Source organism: Ochotona princeps, chromosome 8 (assembly GCF_030435755.1).
Source record: "Ochotona princeps isolate mOchPri1 chromosome 8, mOchPri1.hap1, whole genome shotgun sequence".
NCBI lineage: Eukaryota > Metazoa > Chordata > Mammalia > Lagomorpha > Ochotonidae > Ochotona > Ochotona princeps.
In genome coordinates, this window is record NC_080839.1 from 26,815,605 (window position 1) to 26,832,989 (window position 17,385).

At 48.4% G+C, this 17,385-nt stretch overlaps 1 protein-coding gene across 1 annotated transcript in view; it reads left to right on the plus strand.

Moving 5' to 3' along the window:
• Positions 1-11,266: 11,266 nt before the first annotated feature.
• Positions 11,267-17,385, plus strand: part of STON1 (stonin 1) — a 38,112-nt gene continuing 31,993 nt past the window's right edge. The window contains exon 1 of the mRNA XM_004590658.3: positions 11,267-11,413. The gene's annotated coding sequence lies outside the window, so the exon portion shown is untranslated. The remainder of the gene's footprint in view (positions 11,414-17,385) is intronic.

Genomic DNA, 17,385 nt, shown 5'->3' on the forward strand with positions numbered 1-17,385 from the left:
CCCCTTTCCACATCTTTAATAAATACCAGTTTTCTCTTTCAGTTAGGTTTTAGTTAGCTTCTTAGTCTTTTTTTTTTTTTTAAGATTATTTGAAAATCAGATCACAGAGATGAAAGAGAAAAGGAAGGAAGGAGAGAGAGAGAGAGAGAGAGAAAAGTATCTTCCATTTACTGGTTTACTCCCTAAGTGGTTGCAACAGCCTGTTACGGGCCAAGTTGAACCCAGGAGTCAGGATGCCAGCATGGGTGGCAGGGGCCCAGCAGATGGGCTGTCCATCTGCTGCCTTCCAAGGCACTTGAGCAGGAAGCTGAATTGGGAGCAGAGCGGTTAGGACTTGAAAAAGCACTTCAGTTTGGATTGCTGGTGTTGCAAATGGGAGCTTAACTCTGCCCCATAATGCCAGCTCCTCTGGGCTAGTTTAAAGGCTCAGCCACAATATTTCTGTTTGACATGATCATTGTCCCCTCTAACTCTATTGTTTTTATAAACTTTTTTGTTTGTTTCATTTTATTTGAAAGACAGGGAGACAGGCAGAGAAAGACCTTCCAACTTCTGGTTTATTCTACAAATGCCCACAACAGTGAGGACTGGGCCAGGCAATAGCCAGGAGCCTAGAACCCAGTAAGACTCTGCTGTGGTTGACAAGGCCGTTACCTGCTGCCTCCCAGGCGGAGCATTAGCAGAAAGCTGCATCAGCAATGAGGAAGCCAGGACATGAACTAGGCACAGCCATACAGGTTGTGGGCATCCCAAATTGTGACTTGACTACTGCCCCCTGACTTTCATTTGTATTTACATAATCCCTGTCACACAGACCAAGCTAAATACCCAACCCTGAGCATATTTATGCCATGATGCTGCCTTCCTTCTGGCCCATAGAGGGTAAACTTTGTGGTCACTGTTTTATTAGGAGAATTTTCTTACACATATCCTACCAATCTTTTTTTTTAAAAGATGTATTTATTTTCGGGCCCGGCGGCGTGGCCTAGCGGCTAAAGTCCTCACCTTGAAAGCCCCGGGATCCCATATGGACGCCGGTTCTAATCCCGGCAGCTCCATTTCCCATCCAGTTCCCTGCTTGTGGCCTGGGAAAGCAGTCGAGGACGGCCCAAAGCTTTGGGACCAGGCACCCGCGTGGGAGACCCGGAAGAGGTTCCTGGTTCCAGGCTTCGGATTGGCGCGCACCGGCCCGTTGCGGCTCACTTGGGGAGTGAATCATCGGATGGAAGATCCTCCTCTCTGTCTCTCCTCCTCTCTGTATATCTGACTTTGTAATGAAAATAAATACATCTTTTTTTTTTTTTTAAGATTTTTTATTATTATTGGAAAGCCGGATATACAGAGAGGAGGAGAGACAGAGAGGAGGATCTTCCATCCGATGATTCACTCCCCAAGTGACCCGCAACACCTGGTGCTGTGCCGAACCGAAGCCAGGAATCAGGAACCTCCTCCAGGTCTCCCACGCAGGTGCAAGGTCCCAAAGCTTTGGGCTGTCCTGGACTGCTTTCCCAGGCCACAAGCAGGGAGCTGGATGGGAAGTGGAGCTGCAGGGATTAGAACCGGCGCCCATATGGGATCCCGGGGCATGTTCAAGGTGAGGACTTTAGCCACTAGGCCAAGCTGCCGGGCCCTATCCTGCCAATCTTTTATCATTTTTCCACACTTATTTTTTTCCTGGAGTATTTTCAAGCAATTTCCAGACATTGGGTTCTTCCATCTGTGTGAAATACTTCAATTCTGCATACCTTCGGAAACATGGCAAGCTCCAGCTTCTGCAGCTCTTACCCGCCTCGTCATTCATTCACAGTGGTGTGCTGAGCAGACCATGAGGAGCAAAACAGACAGCCTGGCTGCCTCCCTCGAGAGCTGACAGCCCGTCAGTGAAGACAAGAAGTGATCACATAACGCACAACCACTGGTGGTCCTTTGCCATCCACCCTGGCCCTGGGATTGTCTTGGGACAGAGAGTAACAGAGGTTAATACAGGGTAGCTATTTAAATTTTTAAAAAGCCACACATACAACTAAATGTCTGAACTTTTTAAAATGGTGAGCTTAATTTGAGTGAGGCTGTTCTAAAATGCTTATTACTAAGAAAAACTCAAAACCAAAAAACAGCCCTCCCCATTTCATGCTCCCCAGAGAAAACCAGCTATACTCAGAATTTTGGTATCTATGTTTCCAAACAGTAGGCTATTTTTGCATTTCCTGTTTGACATTGTTAACTGACTTTGAGTTGGAAAACAAGGATTTGCCTATTTCAGCTGCTGTCCCCTCACCACTCACATCCTCTCACACACACATACACCTTTTCATCTAAGTAGTTATTTCAACATTTTGACCTGGTCATATCCAGTAGATATTAAATGGTAACTGTTTCAATAACAGTAACAGCTCAGTCATGTCCTCTATTGTACTACAATTCTCTTTGTTTTCCTTGGAATTAGCAGTCATCTTTCACTTAAACAGCAAATGTATTTCCTAGTTTGTGTGGTACTTTGAAATAATTATTCTCTCACAGGGGTGTGACTCTTTCTCTTCATGTGACCAGATTCAACTGGATGTTCATCCAGTCTCGTCCTCTAGAAGTCTGAGCTAAGGCACCACCTGCTGCAGGCACTGCCTCCCGGGCTGGCAGCTGCTCTTGTCTGGGGACCTCCCTTCCATATCCTTAAACAACCCCAGAACCGCCAGGGTGCTGCATCTCTGGTTGCCTTTGCCTCTCAGCTTTCTAAGGCATTGCCTTTCCTGTCTAGGCCTCTTGTGACATGGAAAGTGAAAAATGAGAGGAAATTCTCAGCCTGGGCTGAGCAGGGAGGGACGCACCTACTTTCTCTCTATTATTTATTGTGATGCTTATTTCCTGTTGTTTAAAAAATGTGGGAAATGAGAAAGACTATCAGGACAATACAATATCTTTGTAGAAATGCAGCAATTAGTATTTCTATTTCTGCTCTTCATGCATATAAAATGATTTTAATCAAAATTGGGATTATAAAGTATTCCAAATAAGGGGGAGGGGAGAGTAAAATAGAAAAGGCGAGAGTGAATTTCCTGGCTTGATAACTTCAGGGAGGCATTGTTTACACCAAGTTCTTCTTCTTTTTTAAACATGTATTTATTTTTATTACAAAGTCAGATATACAGAGAGGAGGAGAGACAGAAAGGAAGATCTTCCGTCCAATGATTCACCCCCCAAGTGAGCACAACAGCCAGTGCTGAGCCAATCCGAAGCCAGGAACCAGGAACCTCTTCCAGGTCTCCCACACGGGTGCAGGGTCCCAAGGCTTTGGGCCGTCCTCGACTGCTTTCCCAGGCCACAAGCAGGGAGCTGGATGGGAAGTGGAGCTGCAGGGATTAGAGCCGGTGCCCATATGGGATCCCAGGGCGTTCAAGGTGAGGACTTTAGCCGCTAGGCCACACTGCCGGACCCATAGACCAAGTTCTATAGAAAACCCAGGGAGAGCAAAGTGGGCCTGTGTAAAGACATAAGAACCACTGGGCATAGCTCGAGAAACAGGCAAATAGTATAGGTCTGGTGTCAGTTGTCAGTGCCACCCTCCATTACGTTCTATGCAGTACTGTTCACTTGTTTTTCCCTAAGATTTATTTATTTGAAATGCAAAAGGAGAGAGAGGGAGACCCATCCATCTGTTGATTCACTCCCCACTTGGGCCATCTTCCACCATTTTCCCAGGCACATTAGCAGGGAGCTGGATCAGAAGTAGAGCAGCTAGTACTTGAACCTGACCTCAGTAGCTGGCCTCAGTGCTCATATGGATACTGGTGTTATGGGCAGTGGCTTAACGTGCTATGTAATAACACCTATGCCCAAGTACTGCTTACTTTTGAAAAGTAATAAAATTGGATCTGGATTCTTTGGGGCCAGTGCTGTGATGTAGCAGGTAAAGCTACCATCTGCAACGCTAGCATCTCATATGGGTGCCTGTTTGAGTTCCGGCTGCTAGACTTCTGACTCAGTCCCTGCTAATGGGAAAGCAGTGGAAGATGGTTTAAGTTGTGTAGGCCCCTGCATGCACGTGGGAGATTCGAAGAAGCTGCTGGAGCCTGGCTTTGGAGCAGCCTAACTGGCTGCTGCAGCCATGTGGGGACTGGACCCGTGAGTGGAAGACCTCTGTTTCTCCCTTCCTCTCTCTCTCTCTCTCTCTTTCTAACTTTCAACTAAATAAATCCTAAAGAAAACAAACAAAAAAAAGCAAAAAGCAAAACAAAAGAACAAAACCAGAAAAACAAAAATTAGATTCTTAACATTGGATAAGACCTTACCAATCAGACTAACAGCATCACCACTTTTGAAGTTCATTATTCTTCAAAACAAAAAAAAAGCCATTTCTCAACAAAAGTGAAAAACATGAAGTGAAGTGAGGAAGCAGTTAAGCTTAAAAAGTCACACAACGAGTTGAAGTAAAAAGCTTCCTCCAGATATGTATGAATTAAAGCCCTAAAAGTAAAACTCCCAGGGAGAAAAATGTGCGATTTATAGTCGTTTTAGGCAGCATTAACCCTGGCAGTTGCCCCCGGTCTTAAAGTCTTCAAGTTCCTATAGAGCTCTACCATAGGAAGACAGCAACAAAGCTGGTTGATTGTGGTTAAGAAAACTCTCAAGGCCACCCTGACAAGGGAGAGTTTGTTCTAGGCAAGGAGAGGGAGTTTTTGTCCTCGGCTAAGAGCCATGTCCTCAGACACGATTGTGATAAATGGACAGCTTGTCAGTAAGTGTTTGCCTCCTTACCTCACATTTCCAAGCAGTTCAGTAATTAGCTCCAAATTAGGAAATTAGCTGGAAAGTCTCAGAGTAAGAAAACCTTTGAAATTATTGAATGCCAAGTTAGCACTAGAATAACTTTCCATAAGAGGGAGACTGGAAGGATGGATTTGTGCATGGAAAAACACTGGAGGCTGACGTCTTGTTTGGGGGTGCAGGGACCTCCCCAGTTAGAGCCTTTGTGCTTGTTATACCTGGCATTCGAATTGTCCCTGAAGTCGTCCTACTGCTCCTTAAACAACGGGGAGTCGTGGAATCACCTCGCAGTGACATCTTAAAGGCCTAAGAATAGTAACAGCACAATTCAGCTAATGGAACAAATGCCTTTTAAGTGCATCTTGCTCAGATGCTCAACAACATTGCCTCTCTTTCACTTTTTTCCTTTAAGATGCCTCTTAAGTTGGCTTAAGTTGTCAACATATTTCATGTTATCCTGTATGGCATTTTCCAAAACAGCTACAAATGCTGTGAGACAGGTAGCATGCTATATGTTTATTCACCTCTGAGTAGACATATATTCTGCCTGGCGGGATGTCTCGTCTGTAGTAGGTGTTTCATAAGTAGTAATTGGGTGGCACCGTGAGTTAAACCACTGCTTTGATACCTGTTTCCCATATTAGAGTGCCTGGGATTGAATCCCGCCTACTGTTTCCATCCACTTTTCTGATAATGCGATTGGGAGGCTGTGGTTGATGGCCCAAGTACTTGGGTGCCTGTCGCCTGTGAAGGAGAGGTTCCTGTCACCCACATAGGGGATCTATTGGAGTTCCTGGCTCTTAATGTCAGCCTGGCTCAAACCCAACTAATGTGGCATATGGGGAGTGTACCAGTGAATGAAGCTCTCTTTATCGCCTCCCTTTCTATCTTTAAAGTAAACAAATATAAATAAAAACCCACAAAATAAAATGATAACCCACAAAATGAAAGAAGATAGTTTTAAAACAAACAAAGCCACCTGGATAAAATTTGGTCTGTGTAGTTCACGCCACACCTAAATGTCCTACTTGAAAGCATAAGGCAGCCAATCTTGGGCCATGCCAAACTGTTTAAGTAAGTGATCATCTCCCTAAATATCACTGATTTCAATGGCATTTGTGACAAAGATGTCCGAAGAAAATTGTTTTTTGTTTTTTTGTTTTGTTTTTCTGTTTTTTTTTTTTTTTTTTTTCACGGAAAGTCATTTAGCAGCAGCTTCTTGCTCAGAGCGTAGGCCAGAGTGTTTCAATGGTGACTTTGGTTTTGTTAGTTCATTTGAATTGTTGCTGAAGTCATCTGCTGGGTAGTACTGATTTGAAAATGGTTTTGCCTTGGGATGGCCACGCCTCAAGCCTGGGAACACACAGTAGCTACCACGTACACGTGGGGAGCTGCTCCCAGATTTGCCGGAACCTCGATGGCTACCCCTTTTCTGGGTGAGTCCTGGGGGTCTGTGTAGCAAGTCTGGGCCTCCCCTACTGCTCGCCATGTGGCTTGAGCTGGGGGGAGGAGCCAGGAAGGGTGGGACTGGGGCCCAAGGACTTGAACCTCCGGCAGGCAGCTACCTTGCTGCCTGCCGGGGGGCCTTGGGATGGCCACGCCTCAAGCCTGGGAACACACAGTAGCTACCACGTACACGTGGGGAGCTGCTCCAGGGCGGCCAGTGCGCCATTTGGCTCCAGGCTCCGCCTGCTGGCCGCCCGGTCAGAGAGTTTTTGACTTTTGGTTCATTGACCTGCTGCCTGGGAGGCTCCCTCCTGAACCCATAGTGCTTGGGGCATGAAGCACTGTGCTTGCTAGTAACCTGATCTCTGAACACCTCAAAGTCTCTTTGGGGATCCCTTCAATCAAAATGGAGGAAACAGAATGCTGGCAATGAGGGAATCCCAAATGAACTTGAGGCTTGCAGCTAATGGTCCTCAGAGCAACCACGGGCAGGTGCGTGATTTACGGCTAGGAACAGGCCCAATCTGGGAGGTAAGGGGACACCACAACTGGGATGAGGCTCCCACCAAGGAGTGTACGTGCTGGAATGGGGGCTGCGTTCTATCTAGGAAACAGTTGTAGTCACCCAAGGCACTAGTGTGGGCTGGGATTGGATGCACCAGGCCGGTTCAGATCCCAACACCATCTGGTGTTATGGAGAACCAGGGTAGATGTGGGACTGACTAGGCTGGGTCTCACTCCTCTTCTGAGCCATGTGTGAGCTGTATGTGGGTATGGACGAGCCATGGCTGAGCTGAAACATCCAACAACAAGAACCAGAATGGGGTGAAAGCCAGCCAGGAAAAACCACTGTTCCTGCTAGGACAGGAGGTGAACTGAGTAGGGTTGGCTCAAGAACCCCCTGGCAAGCGCAAAATCTGGCATTGGGAGGGGTTCTGATGGAGGAGCCTGGGCAACTCCTCTGGCAGGACACAGTCCCTGCAGGTAAGCGCGAGAAGCATGATAGGAAACAGCCCAGAATAGGCCATGGAAAGTTTCCCACTGGCATACATTCAGCATGGGTCAGGAGCAGACCGGGCTGAATCAGATCATGTCAACCACTGGCAAATCCGATCGCCAGAACAGAGTGTGGGATGGGCCGGGTTTGGTTGCGACAAAACCAGTACACATTATGGAATGCCAGGGCGTGGTTGCCTGTACTGGATATGAATGCAGCACCCATCCAGCACACGTGAGATCCAGGAAGGAAGGGGCAGAGCTGGCGGGGGGATTAAGGGGCTGGTCCCCTCGCCGGACAGCTACTCCCACTGGAGAGTGTTGGCTGGGATAGAGACAGACCCGACTAAGCAAGGCTATAACACCTGTGCGCTGCATGTGGACTAGATCAGGGCCGCAGCATCAGCTGGCAGAAGCTGGCACTGGGGACTAATTCTGTCGAGTCAAATCACAGGACCACCTAAAGAGTGCATAAACTGGGACAGAGAGACCTGGGAGGGAAAAGTGGGTTCCCCCTTCTTGGGTCACTATTCCCGTGGGAGGGCATGAAAACTAGGACGGGGGCTGGGATGGCTAGATAGAGAGGCACTCAACAACATCTGTGAGGGCTGGATGGTTGAGTTGGTTAGATAGAACTAAGCTTTAATACCCATTGACAAGTACCAGAGCCAAATGGGATGGGGGACAGACTGGTCTTCTGCTACACATACTGGCAAACCAGGGTAGGGGGCGGGCTTGGTGGGGGTTATTGTGGGTCGCCCTGACTAGGCTGCAGCTCCCACTGGTTGATGTAAGGGCCGAACCAGACTGGACTGCAACACCCATTGGTTCCAGTGCAACTCGGGACTGAAAACAGAACCAACACAGCAATTGCAACCACCAGCTGATCGAGGTGATGGACTGTGCCGGACCCTGTGCTTGCTAGAACATACAAGAAACTAATCTGGGAATACCTCAAAGTTTCTTTGGAGATCTCCCCAATCGAACTGCTGGACTCAGAACTCTAACCAAGAAAAGACAGAAGACAGAACAGGACAATCATTCATCTCAGCTATATGTTGGCAGCAAATTATGGGGCAAACGGAGACTTTATGATGGACCATATCAATCGGTGGACGACCTCATCGAGCGAAACTGGCAGCGATTCATAACTGGAGAACTATTAACACCACTCGAGCACATATCTCAGAGCATGCCCCACATCCGGGACTTGGGGTGGGCGGGAAACTGGGTGGGGCTTCTCCCTCAATATCCCCCTTTACCTCAGATACATGATGGAAACAATATGGACATTATAGTATTACCCACTTCCCTATCCCCCTGAACCTTTTTTTTTTCTTTCTTTCTTTTTTTTTCTCTTTTCTTTTCTTCTTTTTCCTTTAACTGTAATTAACTATGTAAAGATTGTCAACAACAATACAATAAAAAGAAAAAAAAAAAAAGAAAATGGTTTTGCAAAAAAAGGCTTTATCTTGCATTGAGTGACTTAACACAACTTCTCAAACCTGCAAAATTTTTACAAAAGAATGTTCTTACATTCAGTTACGGCTAAGCTGCTTCCTCCATTTGAGCTCCTATTAATTGATCTTGACAGCTTCAGCTGGCGAATTTTGAGGAATTCCAAGTTAATCTGCTCTGTCTTCTGTACAGACACATTGGCAACCTCTTGCTAAATAGTGGAAGTTCTCAATCCTTTCATGGAAAGGGAAATCTGTGAGTGCAGAGGACACAGTCCTAGGATCTGCTTATTGTAGAGTAAGGAAAAGAGCAGGAACTGTGTAAAATGAGGTCACAGCTGGCGATGGCTGGCTATTGTGGCTCAGCTATTAAGGCCAGGCTAAGCTGTTTACCACCCGATGTTGATACAATGAGACGTGGCCAGAAAGAATCCTTTGGAAATATGTGCGGAAGTCACAAAAGATAAATCTGCATTCATGGAAGTGGCAACCTTTGGGCAATGTTTAGTCCCACAGAAGGCAGAGCTTGTCCTTTGCAAGAGATTAAATGGTTTTCAAGCATGTATTTAGTCCTTAGAAAATTATGGGCCGAATGCTTTGCAAAAGTATCAAAATTAAAGTTTTCTCACAAGTTGAGCTACCCACTAATCAAGGCCATGTAACTTATTTCAAAGATGACAGAATTCAAAAGGTGTGCTCAGAATGCTATGTAAATGCACTGATAATTTCTGTGTGTCAAAAGTGACAGCCTATCTGGCTCCTGTTAGATTTGGTGTCTCCTCGAAAGCTGTACTGATAAAGGCTGGGCTGGACACAGGCCTGGAGAACTTCAACTTGGCACATCAACCCCGATGCCTGAGGTTAAGTCGCAGGGGCAACAAACTTGCCGTTTTTCCTGTCCACCTCTGGTTTCCTTTGTCCTTCTTGCCCTCCATTTCACTCCTCCTCAACCCTTGACCACCAGCTGGAGGAAGTGGATGGGGGAGGAGAATTTGTGCCTGATTGTTAGTTTAAGGTGTCTTAAACCTCAACACAATTAGAAATTTTGTTTTAGATTTATTTATTTTGTTACAAAGTCAGATATACAGAGAGGAGGAGAGACGGGAAGATCTTCCGTCCGATGATTCACCCCCCAAGTGAGCACAACGGCCGGTGCTGTGCCAGTCCGAAGCCAGGAACCAGGAACCTCTTCCAGTTCTCCCACACGGGTACAGGGTCCCAAAGCATTGGGCCGTCCTCGACTGCTTTCCCAGGCCACAGGCAGGGAGCTGGATGGGAAGTGGAGCTGCAGGGATTAGAACCGGCGCCCATATGGGATCCCGGGGCGTTCAAGGCGAGGACTTTAGCTGCTAGGACACGCCGCTGGGCCCAACACAATTAGAAATTTTATACAATAATAAGAGTATGCTAAATAGGTTCTAGCTGTGTGACTTGGGGTACTGCCTGGCCCTCTCTCAGAACATCAGTTTACTTCCCCCTATTCCTTGGTGCAGGTTCTTGAGACTGGCTGATGATTAAATCAGGTATGAGATTATGCCTGGAACAGCATGTAAAGGATGCTGTGCAAATTCAAGCAGATGTTCACACAGAGTCTCAGGGTGTCCTTCCCACCATGCAGCCCAGCAGTTCAACCTCACAGGTTCACCAGGCGCCCCTAACTCGTCTCCTCCCAGGCAGACTATGGAATGAACCACATTGCCACTTCGAATCCCAAGGATTTACAGGTGCCAGCTGAATGCCAGCTTCTGTGAAAACACAGTGAGGACACCACCGAGATCAAAATCTTCCTTTGCTTATACATTCGTGGATTTTCCCTTTCTCCTTCACATCCAGTGCTACCTTCCCATCCAAATCACCCCCACCTCCCCTAAGCCACCCATCAGGCCAGCCTACCAAAAGCAGCATGCCCCATGCAGGGCCTGGGTGCTTCCTGTCTCCCCTGGGCACTTGTTGGGACCCAGCTCACATGGGTTTCTGGGTTCCTCCAGAGAGGAAGGCAGGTGAGGGGGAGGCAGTCTTCTGCCTGGTTCTTGGCTGGCTCCTGGCGAGCATCGAGCCCAGCAGCCATCTGTAAATACTGATATTGGGGCCCCATCCACACAGCGAGGTCCTTCACTGGAGGATCCGTGCGGCCTCCTCTGCTCACGAAATTTCCCCAGCAAGGCAGGGTTGCAGCTTCACCTTTTCAAAGTTACCGCAGGAACAGGACTTGTCCCACCTGCTGGCAAACATGGAATAACTCCACTGAGACTTAAAAAAATTATCCAATGCCCGGCTTGGCAGTAGGCAACTCCACATGGCCTCTCTGGATGCCAGTCGCAGCTCTGACTCCCAACTTACCATCTTGCCTCTGTGGAGCCAGGTGATGACTCACTCAGGTGGTTAGGCCGCTACCACCTACATCGGAGACCCGGAGAGCCGGCTGCTCCCTGAGTAAGGCCCAACTGCGGCACGGTGGAGCGCGCCCTCCCTGTCCCTGCGCCCTCGCTGCCTGAATCAATAAGTAAATAAAACTTGGGAAACAATAATTCCTCCGCTCCCTGCAGGTATCCCCACAAGCACAGGTCTGGAGAAACTTCGGGGCCCAGGCGGGAGAGCCCGGGCAGGGCGGGCAGGGCGCGGGGCGGGGCGGGGCGGGAGGAGCCGGAGCAGCCGCCCCCTCCCCTCCTCGCCCGGCGCGCCCCGGCCCTCCCCCTGCGCGTCCTCCCGCGGTGGATGGCGGCGGCCACAACCGGAGCCCAGCCGCGCAGCTCGTAAGTGACCGGTCCCAGGGGGCAGAGACGGGGATGGGTGGGCTTCCCTAGGCGCCCTGACCAATCCGCAGGGAAAGTTTGCGCTCCCCTGAGACTTGGCTCCCCTGACTCGGGCTCCCCTGAGCCGCTGGACTCCTAGTATGCTGCTGCGCCCCGTCACCCCGTGAGATGCCGTCGTTCCTGAGGCACCCCGACAGGGCTTACCCTCCTTCCCTGTGTTACCTGGCTGCGCCTGGAGAGAGGAAAGAAAACTGCCGAGACGATGCTGTGGACTGCTGTCGGTGGGCCAGCGGCCGGCGGTCGTTGTGACCCGTGCGCACTCCCTGACTTTCCAGATCTCTGACTGGGTCCTTCGTCCCTGCCTCGGGGGCTCTGGGTCGCCCACCCCTAGAGACCCTCGCTCTCGGTTGGCGGGCTCCCCTTATTCTCTCTGTTGCACGCCCCCACTTCCTTGAGGGGCGGACATGTGCCGCAGGCTCGGACCCCCGGCTCGCGCCTCGCGCGGACGACCCTTCCTCATCTCCACGCGAGGGCCAGGCCCGGGCCCGCAGCCACACGCCCTGCCGCTGTGGTAGATGGTGTGGGCCTGAACCTTGTGGGGGTAGGGAGAAATTTAACTTCTTAGTTTTACTATTTCTGATGGTTTGGATTCTTTGTTTTTTATTATTATTATTTTAACCTGCCCGACTATACTTTTTTCCCCCCTGTAGTAATGGCCTTTGTAATTGTGAAAGAAACAGGAGACAAAAAGCATAAAAAAGGAAAGAGAAGGCATCCTGGCTAAAAGTGCTGTGTGGAAAGAACCTGATTTTTGGCAAGTTTAGACTGAGCTCAGGCCACACCGCTTGCTGTAGGTGGCTTTCCAACTACCCAACAGGTGATCGGCTGGCTCCAGGCTGCAAGGTCCCATTCCCCCCACATGTGCCCGGGCGATTGTTGGCATTCCCAGGCTGCACCTCGCATCCTCCCCCAACCCTTCACTTCCCTCCTTTCTGCCCCACTCCCACTTTGTCTCTCACAAACAGAAGCAGTACAAACAAGGCAGTGGGAGACACAGGAATGAGTGGGGCCACAGGGAGAAAACAGCCTCCTCTATTTTAATTCCGGGGCTGTGGCTGCAAGTGGACTCGGATTGGGTGGAAGAACTGTTGCTTGTTTGGTGTGGTTTTGATGTGGGCTGGGATGATGGTAGATTCAGTGTTTCCATGGCGGGCTTGGTTCTGTGGCTGCTTAGAAGGAACTTATTCACTGTTGGACGGGTCTGGACAGATCAAGTGCAGCGTCTGGATCCATCTGGACTGATTTTGCCAACCCCTGCTCACCCAGACCTGGAGCCACCCCCTGTGGCCTGGGTGTGCTTCACGTTAAAACCCTTTGCTGAGGAGTAAGCTGTGTACACAGCTGAGTACACAGGGGCCTGGTATTGAATTGTTACTGCTTTAAAGGAGAACATGCTGCCCAAGACTTGAGCCATGAACAGTGAATGTGGCTGTAACTAACATATTCAGTCAGATTCTGACTCCATTGAAATAAGGCATTTGGGCCCATTTGCAATAGGGTTGTGAGTTAATTCACGTCATTGGAGATAAAGGAGTTTATCTGGAAAATGCTGAAATTCTCTTCTCTGCACTGGTTCAGTCTGCCCAGTCCTCAAGACTGTGCAGTTGGTCAGGTTTGATTGTGGCCTCAAAACATCAGTGATAAGGAAGTGTTGTGACTTCCACTGAAATAGTGAACCTTTAGGTTTGTTTGGCCCTGCTGCTTAGACAAACAATGTATTCAGATAAAGATCTTCAGTCTCTTCCCCTTCCTAAGAATTTGTAAATAGTATATTTAATGCCCAGGAAGTCTAGGCTTTTACTGGTGGGAGAGATGTGGCCTTTCTTCCTTGGGATGGCCCTTGTACTGCCTGCCGTCCAGCTGGGTGGTTTCCCTGCAGTCATATGGCTAAGCTTGGAGCCCCAGGGTTGGCAGCTCCTTAGTGAAGACCACTGAGGGCCCCTGACCTCAAGAGAAAATGGTGCCCATGGCAAGATGGAGCCTGCACCCCCAGAAAGTCCACAGATGGCATCCAGTTGTCATCCAGGTGGACCAGATGAGTTGGAAATACGTGAGGTGTGGGACCTGCAGGTGGAGCAAGCTGAGTGAGGTTCATCAGGAAGTAAAATTACCTTGGGGCCTTTAAAAAAGGCATGCTGTGTAAGAGTGAGGAATGGCATCAGATGTAGGATATGAAGTTTAATTTAAAAAGCAGATTTTTTTAAAGATTTATTTATTTTTTATTACAAAGTCAGATATACAGAGAGGAGGAGAGACAGAGGAAGATCTTCCGTCCGCAGATTCACTCCCCAAGAGACCGCAACGGCTGGTGCTGTGCCAGTACGAAGCCAGGAGCCAGGAACTTCCTCCAGGTCTCCCCATGTGGGTGCAGGGTCCCAAGGCTTTGGGCCGTCCTGGACTGCTTTCCCAGGCCACAAGCAGGGAGCTGGATGGGAAGTGGAGCTGCCAGGATTAGAACCGGCGCCCATATGGGATCCTGGCGCATTTAAGGTGAGGACTTTTAGCCGCTAGGCCACTGCGCAGGGCCCAAAAAGCAGATATTAAAATACATGAAAAATATTGGGATTATAGGCACCAAAGTGGATAGTGTAGTTGTACCTGCTTTTTATTTCCTTTGTTTTTGCATGTGTTGTTCAGCTTTCTTACAATAATAATAACTGACAGGAAGAAGCAGTTAGGGGTGGTGTTTAATTGAAAACACTCCTTGAGGTAAGGACTGCTATTATTTTCATTTTGGAGATCCAGAAACTGGGATCAGAGGGTCACACCCAAAAGGTTGCACAGCCTCTGGGTGTTTCAATCAAATCTTGAATTCAGGTCAGTAGCTAAGTCCTTATACCCCCATTACTACTGTCTACTGGCTGTCTGCATGTGCTTTGTTATAAGCAAACAGGTTGGTAGGAAAGAGTGGGAAATATTTTACGCTATAATAGAAACTGGTCTTTTGGTTAATTGTTAAGTGCCACTGCCAGGTTTCTGCTAACGAGTTTTAGAAAGTAGCAGGGAAAGGTCTGATCCTGGCTTCAACCTGGCCCAGCCCTGCTAATGTGGCCATTTGGGGATTGAACCAGTGGATGGAAGGTCTCTCTCTCTCTCTCTCTCTCTCAGTGTGTGTGTGTATATATGTGTGTGTGTGTCTTTCCCTCTCTTTCAAGCCACTCCGCCTTTCAAATAAATAAATAAATACATAAATCTTTAGAAAAAGCGTTAGATATGACTGATTGAGAACCCAATCATCTCATCTGATGACTTAATTTTATAAAAAATTATTGATGACTTTGGGTTTTCTGTTTCTATTTTTTTTTAAGATTTATTTTGTGTTAGAAAGGCAGATCTACCGAGAAGGAGAGACAGAGAGAGAGAGATCTCCAGTTCACTGGTTCATGCCCCAAACAGCCTCAACAGTCAGAGGTGAACTAATCCTAAGCCAGGAGCTTCTTGCGGGTCTTCCACATGAGTGCAAGGTCCTAAGGCTTTGGGCCATTCTCTGCTGCTTTCCCAAGTAACAGACATGGAACTGGCTGGAAAGGGAAACAGCCAGGACGTGAACTGGCATCCATATAGGATGCTGGCGCTTGTAGGTGGAGGATTAGAACCGGTGTCCATATGAGATCCTGGCGCGTTCAAGGCGAGGACCTTAACCATTATGCTATCGCGCCGGGCCTTGTCTTGGGTTGTATTGCTACTCAGTTCTGATTTCTCTTGGTTAAGTACTGGCATTTTGTGACCTTCTCAGTCTGTAGCTAGATCCTTCTATAAAATGACAGGGTTGTTATGTAACGACTAAACTACATCTTAACCAGAAATCATGTTTTTTGCTTTATTTATTGGTGCTTTGGTCCTTTAAGGAAGATAATGCCTTTTATTTCATTATTAAAGGTAATATATGAAACACAGAGACACTAAAGCGTGTGTGGTGGGGTAAGGTGCGACTGTAGGGCTGCTTTGGAAGTCTGAACAATTGAGTGGGGTAGGGTGGGGCGTCCCCAAAGATGAGGTGGCCTAGGAGATCAAAGAGCTAAAGTGAATGTTTTAGAATTTTCTAACACCTACATTCTGCCAATTTAACAAGGATGCTTTACCTGAATCCTATGCAATCTGTGCTTGTCACTTTTTGCAAGTGCCTTACCAGAAATAATAATAGTAAGGATGATAGCTATGACTGTTCTTATGTAGAGGAAAAGATCCTTGTGAAAACAAAACATAATTGGAATTACAGATGTGCCTCTGTATACGTCTCTGTGGCTGAAAGCACAAAAATAGCTTTTCCATTACAGAGCGCAGCCGAGAGCCGTGGAGGCCGCCGGAGGATCTAATGCGAAGCAGCTGCAACCCAAAAAGTCCCAGATGGCGTTACCGCACCGGCCTCTGTTCATGCCTTTGCCTGTTTCTTGCTAGGTCATGGTCATTCCCCTTTAGGGCCAGTTTGGAGGGCCTTCCAGATCATCATTGATGCTGCAAACCCCATGCTTGTTGGCCTCGGTTTGATGTTAGCATCAGCCCAGAGGAATGGTTTCATTGCAAGTCTTTGCACCTGAGCACCTCCCTCTGTGCAACTCTGGGCCTGCCATTTGTTTGTGGCTTGAAGCCAAGTCTTGTAAATGCTGTGAGACATCCAGCACCTCTGCAAGCCATGGCTGCCGTGGAAGGTGCCCAGCTGGGGTCAGGTGATCCTGATTTTCAAAGAAAACTATCCTGTTTAAGAAAACAAACAAAAAAAATGAGCAGACTTTACTGGAAAGCCAACTAAGTGGTCAAGTCAGAATCCTCCAATTCCAAGGCTTAGATGTGCCTAGAACAGCAGTTTTCTCCAATAAGGCAAGAAATTATGACTGGGTTTCTGACCTCATTTTTCTTATCAATTGTCTTTGAGTGTAAAAAGCCCCGAGAGTGGCTCTAGAGCACGCACCATGGGGCTTTGCCCACTTTAAACAGTCCAGATATTCTTGAGATCTACATGCTTCTCACCCACAGCATCCCACTGCTGTCAGATGTTCCTGCTTAACCACTCCCACATGTGTGTCCATGTGGGCCAGCCCTGCTGCACACCCTCACCACATGTGGCCTGCTGATAGCCTGTGTGACCAGAGGGGCTAGACTGCTTTTCTGATTCGTGGTAGAGCAATAGTCAGTTCACCTGGATGCTCCATGTGTGTGGAGCATGCAGGAGCTGCCCACCTGGGACAAGTGCTGGTGGGCTGCAGTCCTGGTGTCCTGGCTGGCCTTGGGCTTCACTGTGCATCACCTGCTTGCTTTAACCTCTTCTCCCTGGAACTTGATTTCTCTTGTGTGTCTGTGTTTCCTCACTTGAACTTGACTGCTGTGGGTTTCCTGGGCTCTGACCTGACTCTGTTGAGGACACGTCCACCTCCACCACTCTTTTCCTCCTGTTATGCCCTCTGCTTTCTGAGCAGCTCCTGTGATTGGGACTGCTACCTTTCACAAGGGGTTATGACCACAGTTGACAGAATCTTCTGGGCCACCAGGTCCCTGTGGAGAGTGATGAGGCTGGTGTCACCGTTCTGCCAAGCTTTGGGCAAGTTCCCCATGCCACAAAGAGATCTTCCATCTGATGATTCACTCCCCAAGTGAGCGCAATGGCTGACGCTGTGCCGATCTGGAGCCAGGAGCCAGGAACTTCCTCCAGATCTTCCACACGGGTGCAGGATCCCAAAGTATTGGGCCATCCCGGACTGCTTTCCCAGGCCACAAGCAGGGAGCTGGATGGGAAGAGGGGCTGCTGGGCTTAGAACTGGCGCCCATATGTGATCCTGGCATGCTCAACGCGAGGACTTTAGCTGCTAGGCCATGCCGTCGGGCCCTCTTTTATCTTCTTATCTTAGACTTGGCATAGGTATTTGGCTTGGAGATTAAGATGCAAACATTCTGAGCCTGGCATGATGGTCTAGTGG